Source organism: Serinus canaria, chromosome 12 (genome assembly GCF_022539315.1).
Source record: "Serinus canaria isolate serCan28SL12 chromosome 12, serCan2020, whole genome shotgun sequence".
Lineage (NCBI taxonomy): Eukaryota > Metazoa > Chordata > Aves > Passeriformes > Fringillidae > Serinus > Serinus canaria.
Window position 1 is genome coordinate 19970607 of NC_066326.1, and position 8564 is coordinate 19979170.

Below are 8564 nucleotides of genomic sequence, written 5' to 3' on the forward strand. Positions count from 1 at the left end.
AACAGTTTATAAGGAAAGATACAGTGATGTGTCTTAATCTAAATTCAAATTACTTTCTTCTGGGGAAAAAGTCATAGCTGTCAAAACCATTGCTGTACTAACTGTAAATTTATCACTTTTGTTACATAATCTCTGGGGAAATTAGATTATAAAACCTGTTTCTGATTCTTAAGGCTTATATACCAAACAATAAAAATTTGCCTTGATTCATAACCTGTTAGTCTTCATTAAAAAATATGGAGCCTGGAGCTTTATGAATAGCAGTGACATTGACATAGCTTCATTTGCAAAGAAATTACATCCATAGCTCTGCATTAATCTGTAAATGCTTATGAATGAGAACTTATTTATAATTGTTGGGGAAAATTATTTGTAGGATTTACAAGAGAGATATGATTTTTTCTTGAGGAATTTATCATTTCAATTATATACAATTAATACCAGTCATAATTTAAGACTTCTGGTTGATGAAAGGCTGTGCATATTGACTAATTATCCTACTTTTTAGACATAAAGAATGTTGTGCTTTGAATAGTTTTCTATTCAAGGACTGCAGGTTTTCATCATGTAATAGCAAGCAATGGCACTGATCTGTTTCATATGATGTAGATAATTCTTGTCTCCTAATTAACTTAGTATAGAATACAGCACTTAAAAGGGCAGACTGTCAATGTGAGGACTAAAAACTTTTGTAGGGATTGTGAAAATACAGTTTTATGGTTGTAGGTGTTTATATCTGCTTGGTCTCTCCTTCCTAGTCTGTACTAACATCAGTTTGCAGCTTTTTCCTGGGGCACCTGCTTGGTCCTTTCCACTGCTGGGGCCTGTGGCACAGGGAATTGGTGCTCAGCAGGGACAGTGACACCATCCACCCACACCTTCCTGTGTTCCACAGCTCAGGCAGTTTCTTGCCCAAGTTAGATCAAGTTGGATGCTATGGCACCAAAGGTTTGTTCCTGCAACAGGAACGACCAAGGGAGAGATTTTCTGTGCAAACCCCCTTTAATCATGAAATCTTCCTGAGACTGTAAGTGCCATAAGGATGCAGCTGCTTTCCTGGCTCTGTATTCCCTGGGAAACTGGGTTACATTTGCAAATAAATATGCTTCTATTTGTGTTTTGTATCTATCAAAGCACCAGTCCCAGGGAAAACTCCTCAGCATCCATTCCAATGTCCTTGACCTTGTGTGTCTACCTAAATCCTGAGTCTGAAGTGGGAGGAGGGATGTCTCCACAAGAATATTTTAGCAGTCACTGGGAGACTGGACAATGATATGAGAGAACAGAAGTTTCTTTTGAGTGCATGATGTAGAAATGGGAATAATTATAGTGTCTATGAATGCTTCCAGGCTGTTCTCTGGGCCCAGGAAGTCCTCAGGACAAGAGTTACCAATCCAAGTTTTCGCAGCATGACAATGTCCCTCAGTTCTCTCAATGTCAAACCATTCAGTGCATTGCTAAAAATACTTTCCTTGTGCACAAAGCCAGCCTACATGACAGACTGGCGTGCTTTGAAGAGGAAAGCACCCGAGCTGCCTGTGCTGATTGACTACTCCAAAAAAGCTTTCTGCAGAGAGCTATGCCACTTTCTGAATGGATTAGCTGTGGCCAGGCTCACAGCCCTTGGTGTTTCCCTGTGTATGGACAGACAGGCACTGAGGGTTTATTGCATTTTAACTTGGAAGTGTGGACACAGCAAATGGCAGCTCTTAATTTTGCTTTTGAAGTCTGTTTTGCTCAAGAATATAAAAAAGTTATGCTCATCTTGTCAGAGAACTAGAGCCCCTTTTGTGTCTGGGGAATAATCAAAGCTGCTGGCATGTGTTTGGGTGGGTCATAGTACAAAAAAAACCCTGGCAAATAAATTAATTGTTCAAATGCTGATAGTCAATGTCGATGTTTGTACAGTGTTTGATCTGAGGCTAACAAAGGTCAGAATGAAGCAATGCTTGACTTTGGGGAGCTTCCAATGGAAATGCTTCTCATCATTTCCACTTGCAGAGAAGATCCTGTGCTCTGGTGCAGCCAGGGCATTTCAGAGCAGTGAGAGCAGGGGGTGACACGGGCTGAACACTTGGGACAGAGCTGGAGCACGCCTTAGAACAAGGGACATGAAGTGGAGGAGAAAGCAGAGCTGAGGAGGATGAAGTGGGGAACCAAGCAAGTGGCATTACAGGTGATTGTAGTCTCAATTAGTTTTTTTTCTGTAGCCATCATCCTACTGGGATACTGTGGCAGCACTCTGAGGAGGCTGATGGAGTTTGAAAGTATGGATGGATGGATGAGATCATCTTGAAATTTGTGCTGAAGATTTTTCTATTTCTGGAAAGGCAAATAAGCTTCTTAAAATGGCAAATCTTTGAATGGGCCTTAATTGGACCATAATGTAAATTTTTTTTTTTTTTTTTTTTTTTTTGAAGGTAGGCCAAAATTGGGATTGAGCAAGAGAGATCAAAGTAAACTGGAGCTAAATGCAGCTGAGAGAAATATGAAACTAATTTACAAAACCCCAAGTCGCTTTATGATCTGAACAAGAGAGATCAGTGCTGGAAACTGCAACACGGTTCCTACATGGCAAAGGCAAGAACACTGAGAGGAATGGTTCAGCAAATTACTTGCATATGAGCCAGTCCAGGCAGTAAATGGTTCATCTGATAATTTGCTGCTTTAAATGTGGAGCTGAGTTGGTCTTTGTGTTTTCATACTTGCTGTCTCTGTTTAGTGACACTTTCAAATTGCAGTTTGAAATGACTTTGTAATATTGTCTTCCTAGGGACAATTACCTCTTCAGAGATTTGTGGTATTGTCATTATTCCTAAAGATAATCCTTATTTTCTAGAACCTTGGATGGACCTGTTCCTATTGATTCAGTGTTGGGACTTGACATCTTGATGAAATTTTCAGATATCTTCCCACAACAGCCACGGGAGTGTCCCAGGAAGAGCTGCTGGCATGAGGGTGCCCTAAGGCAAAAGGCAAAAGACAAAGGCAAGGGGAGCTCACTTGAATGTTTTTTAAGATGCCACATCCCTAGAAGTGTCCAAGGCTACATTGGACAGGGCTTGGAGCCACCTGGGCTAGTGGAAGGTGTCCCTGCCCATGGCAGGGGTGGAACAGGAGGAGGTTTAAAGACCCCTCCAGCCCAAACCAGTCTGGGATTCTGTGATCACGGGCCTTTCTCAGGGCCTGGATCACACAGCTGCCATCAGGATCAATCCTCCAAAACACCTGGAGCTGCACACATAGGGCAGTACAGAAATGTGAGAGCACCCTGTAATGCACAAGCTGGAACCACAGAGATACCCTTCATAGCACCCATACCTGTTCTCTGTTCAAAGCAGGGCTTTGGAATATTCTTGACTTGGCAGACACATTCCAGATGCTGTGTTTTGGTGGGTGCTGGTGGCTGTCCTGCCCTGGGCACTACTGCCTCCTCCTGGGAACAACACCCAGCCATTGTCTTCCAAATCCCCAGCCAGGTTCTCAGGCAAGAAAGGAAGAGCCTTTGATAGCTGTGGTGCTGAACACGCTGAAACCCAGCTGTGCTACCAAAGAGTGTTATTTCTTCTTTGAAGATCCTTTCAGAAAAGCTGATGAATTAAAATGCTTTTCAGATCACAGAAGGAGCTGAATTTCCATCTCGTGCCTCCCTCTCACAAAAGGAGCTGCAGTCATTACGGGAGAAGCCAACGCCTGTCTGCCTGTGATGGATGTGTGCGAGGGAGAAGTGAAAGTTCCTTTTATTCTCAACAGCGAAGTGTCACAGTCAGAGTTTCAACCTCTTAATCAATCAGTGTCAGCCAGTGTCACACTTCCTCAGCACCTCAGTTAGCTCTGCACTACCCATTATTCCCATTACTGCTCCTGCTGCTGCACGGGCTCTGCCTCACAATTCCTGCATCAGGAGTGGGGGAAACTCTCTGTGTTGGAAAGGGCTTTGGGACACCCCAGTGTCTGCTGCCTCCTCAGCTGGCTTCAGAGGGGGCAGGGGAGGAGGGAAGGAGAGGAGAGAGAGAGGGAGAGGATAGGAGATGAGAGAGCAAGAGCTGGAGAGGATCTGAGATAGGAGAGGAGAGGAGAGATGAGATGGACGTAGAGTAGATAGCTACGATGGCGAGGAGGTCGCGATTAGCACGTAGCGATGAGTACGGCGCGAGCGGATCTGACGGAGAGTCGTAGGTCGACGAGCGACGGCAATGCGCTACTGAGGCGAGTGAGGCGGCGCTGCTCTGCTCGTCCTGCGGTCGGCTCTGCGGCTGCTCGTCGCTGGAGGCGCTTTCTCGCGAGCTTCTCTTAGCTTCTCTTCTCGGCTCGTCTCGGAATCTCATTACGGCTAGGCGATGCGCTGGCTCGAGGTGCGCGATCATTCATGCTGCGTCCAGCATTGTGGGTGAATCTCTCAGTCTGGTGCTGTTCCTGTGTGTGTCACTGGAATTACCCAAGGAGGCAGCATGGGGATGAGTGGCACAGCTGCAGCACTACTCTGCTGCTGGAGCCCTGCTGCAGTGTCAGACAGGGCTCAGGTTGTCCTCCAGCAGAGCCGATCAGCTCGTGACCTTCAGCTCTGTTGCAGTCTCTAATGTGAGGACTGAAGTTTAAATCAAGCCAAACAGATTGTTTTTGTCATTTAACTTCATGCTGCAGCCTCACTGCGCTGCTCCCACCCCAACCCTCACCCTTCTCATCTTGGAGTGACTGCCCAAAGGAGTTAGGGAGAAGTGTGGTTTTAAAAACATGCTGCTTGTAGGAACAGGAAAGCAGCGCAGGGCTCTTTTAAGGGCTTGCTCATATGTGTTCCTTTGAAGAATGTAAGTCTTAAAAATCCCCATTTGCAGTGAAAAAAACCTAATAGTGGAAAAATAATTTTCTACCTGACATAGCAGCACAGTTCTCCACTCCGAACAAAACCCCGAGGGAGGCTGTGGAAATCTGAGTCTGCTGCCTCCTAAAGCAGAGTCTCTAGGAAAAGGTTAACCTGCAGTTTTTGTGAGGCTGGCTGGGAGTTGGAGGGTTTCCACTCTGAACAACCTTGTTTGGGCGCCAGCACCTCCTCCACCATCACGTCCAGCAGACGCAGAGGCTCTGGGGGACCCTGCCTTCCTCCCTCCAGCCCCCACCCTCAGCGTTGCTGCGATGGTCAGAGAGGGGCTTGAAGATGCTCCGGGCAGATTTCTGCCCCTCCTGCAGACAGTGACCACAGGCTGTGCCTGGAGACCCTCCTGGCTGAGCAGCCCCAGGGACTCCTGTGTGTCCCTCCTGCAAAGAGGAGGTGTGAGGAGGAGTGAGTATCCGCACAGCCCAGGGGAGGATGAGCTCCCCAGTGGGCCCAGTGACGCTGAAATCTGCTCTGCACGGACCAGCTGGATGCTGTTGCTTTAAATGCTTTTCATTTCTGCTCCTCTCCGCTGCCCAGGCTGCGTCTCTGCTCTCTGGCGGTCCGTGACCACCACCTAGTGCACAGCTCTGCTCCACTGCTGCAGGCACAGAGGCTCAGCTGGGCACTTTGCTCTGGGGCTTTTCAAAATTCCCACCTTGGGAATCCCATCCCAGTCCCTCCCTACCTTCCCAGACAGGAATTCCTTCCCCATATCCCATCCAGCCCTGCCCTCTGGCACTGGGAGCGATTCCCTTTGTCCTGTCCCTCCATCCCTTGTCCCCAGTCCCTCTCCAGCTCTCCTGGAACCCCTTCAGGCCCTGCCAGGGGCTCTGTGCTCTCCCAGAGCTTTCTCCTCTCCAGGTGAGCACTCCCAGCTCTCCCAGCCTGGCTCCAGGGCAGAGGGGCTCCAGCTCTGGGATAAGCTTAGTGACCTGCCCTGGACTCACCCCAAGTCCATGTCTCCCTTGTGCTGTGGCCCCGAGCTGATGCTGTCCTCAGGTGGATCATGGTCCTCCAGAGGGGTCAGCTGATGTCTTGTGCAGGCCCTAGAGCAGAGGCTGGACAGAGCTAAAGAATAAAGCAGGGATTTATTCAAAGGCCTCCATGGATCCACCTTGGGCAGCACCAGAGCCCAGCCAGGACTGCACCCAAATGGTCCCAAAAAGCACGGCTGGGGACGGGGTCTCTCCCTGGGATCAGCTCTGCTCCATTTACACCTTGCAGTTCACTGTCCCATCCCAGCTTTAGCCCAGGCAGTCCCATCCTTGTTTTTCTCTCTCCAGCCCACGGGGTTTGTGCTCCTGGGCTGAGATTTGGATCATTTGTCCTTGGTGCCCAGCTGGAGCAGGAATTGTTTTGTCTCCCCGCTCTGTGCAGAGAGCTCACCATCCCCTGATATGGAGCCCAGACCCACACACTAAAGCAGCACAGAATCTGAAAAATAGAAAAGCCAAACCTGAGGCATCACAGTGACCTCACAGAGGTTTGGATTGGGGTAGGTTAACTGCAGACACACATTCCTGAACAAAAGAAAAGTCAAACTGAACATGTGTTGCAAAGAGCAAAGATGGGTTTAGATCCATGCTCCTCTGAGACACAATGCACAATTCTTTTTCTGCATAGATCAGGAGGAGTTTATATTAAACTGGAGCCTAAATAATCTCGTTGCTGAAAGATGTTACTGAGGGGAGTTTGGTTTCCTTCATCCTGAGCAGTGCAGAGCACAGCTCAGCACTCCCAGCTCTTCTTGAGGCAGGTTAGCTGCGCCCTGGGATGCTGGCCAGCCCATCTGATCAGTGAGTTACTTATTTATTCAACACTTATTTCTAAAAATCCCAGGCAGATTAAAATTTGGCAAATGCTAGGCTGCTGGAGTGAGTGATGCAGAGAATAATAAATGGAGCAAAATTAATCCAACTTCCTCTTGGAAACCTTGCAAATATGCATATTAAATCATGCTTGAATCACAATGAATATAAAAAGTAAATGTTCACCAAACACAGTGCCCATTTACAAGCCTGTTCCCTGTAAATCCAGAGTTTACAAGGCATGTAAATCCTACACAGTCCCACCTCCACAGTTAATCAAAAGGAGGAGGATTTGCTGTATGCCAGTAGCTACTTCATACTTCTCTGTGGATGTTTTGCTAAAGGGAATCCTCCAGGAGAATCTGCACAGAATGGAGACCCTGACCTAGAGAAAAAATGAAGAAAATTTTCTAAGAATGGCCTCTTAGATTTCCATTTTAGTTTGTAAACTTCTCATTTGTACATTCTTATAACAGAGTCTCAAGGGGTTCTTGTTTTGAAAATTTTTAAGACCTCTAGGCTGTGAGCCAGGATGTCAAACTTCTACCTTAATTATTCTTTAGTGTTAAAAATAAATAAATACACCTGCATCAGTGCTAAAAAACTCCAAAACATAAATGCTGAGGTGGCTTGGATTAGCCTGGAAAAATGTTCCCAGTTTTCCCAAAATGTTCTTGCCTGCAAAGAATGAAAATGTTATATAAAAAGGGGTATTGTGGTTTGTCTTACAGAGATATGTGAGTGCATGGTACCTTTTAAAAATGACAAACACTTCCAAGTTTCTTGTGATTTGATTTGTTGCTTCTACTCTATTCCACTTGGTTTTACCCTTAGCCTCAATGCAATTAATCCCACCACCTGCTGTAATAGTTGTGAGCTGGTTTTATTTTGGGGGTGTATTTTGTTTTGGGTTTTTTTGGGGGGTGAGGATGGGTTGGGTTTTGTTTGGTTTTTTGGGGTTATTTTTGGTGTGTATGTGTTTGGGTTTATTTTAGGGTTTTTTTGGTTTGTTTTGGGTTTGGTTTTTTTTTTTTTTTTTTTTGTCAGTGGAAATTTTTCTATTTGTTTTGTTGTTGTGGTGAGGTTTTTGTGGTTTAGTTTGTGTTTTATTATGTTTCACTCCTATTTTTTCTTCAGAAAAGAAATTAGTTTGAAAAATAAAGGAGGGAGGAAGGTAATGTACAGTTGAGTAAGGACCTGAATGGAATTGAAATACAGAGATGGAATTAAGGTAATTTCCCTCTCTCTAGGGAAAGGTGTTGCCTTTGTCTCTATTTCTTATGTCTGAGGAGCAAAAGCAGGAGGGAACTGGTGTGGCCAGCATGTAAAAAGAATGAGGGTTTTTTTGCTAGAAATGCCTTTGGGGACTCACACTGGAGATGCAATGAACGTTCTGAAGGCTTCCAGCCACATTAAATTGAAGTCTGCACACCCAGCCAGGAGTTTGCTTCTAACCCAGCTCTGGTTTTGATCAAATACTGAGGAAAAACGTGAGGAAAAGGTGCTGTGTACAGCTGCATACACCAATTTCAGGGCTTTGTTTTCTCCCCGCAGCGACACTGCTCACCTGTCTTTCAGCTGCATGGGAGAACACCTGGTTTATTCTGCTGCTGACAGTTCTCACCCAGCAGATTCACCTGCTGGCAGAGCTGGGTGCCAGGGAACCCCTGCCAGCGCACATTGCAAATAAATATCATGGATTTTAATGAGCTGCTCCGTGCCCACATACACCAGCTGTCTGGAAGCTGCATTGCTGCTGCTGCCCATCAGTTCAGAGAGTCCAACCCACAAATCTCCTCCTGCAAGGACCATTCCCTAGTACACACTTTGCCATCAGCACTAATTGGTGACATGAAATGAGGTTCCTCTGTGTTGGTGAT

At 46.2% G+C, this 8564-nt stretch overlaps 1 long non-coding RNA gene across 1 annotated transcript; it reads left to right on the forward strand.

Moving 5' to 3' along the window:
- Positions 1 to 2015: 2015 nt before the first annotated feature.
- LOC108962229 (uncharacterized) lies at positions 2016 to 2790 on the forward strand. The gene is made up of 2 exons (XR_001990737.3): positions 2016 to 2176; positions 2421 to 2790. It is a non-coding gene; the product is annotated as an uncharacterized LOC108962229 (long non-coding RNA).
- The last annotated feature ends 5774 nt before the right edge of the window (positions 2791 to 8564 follow it).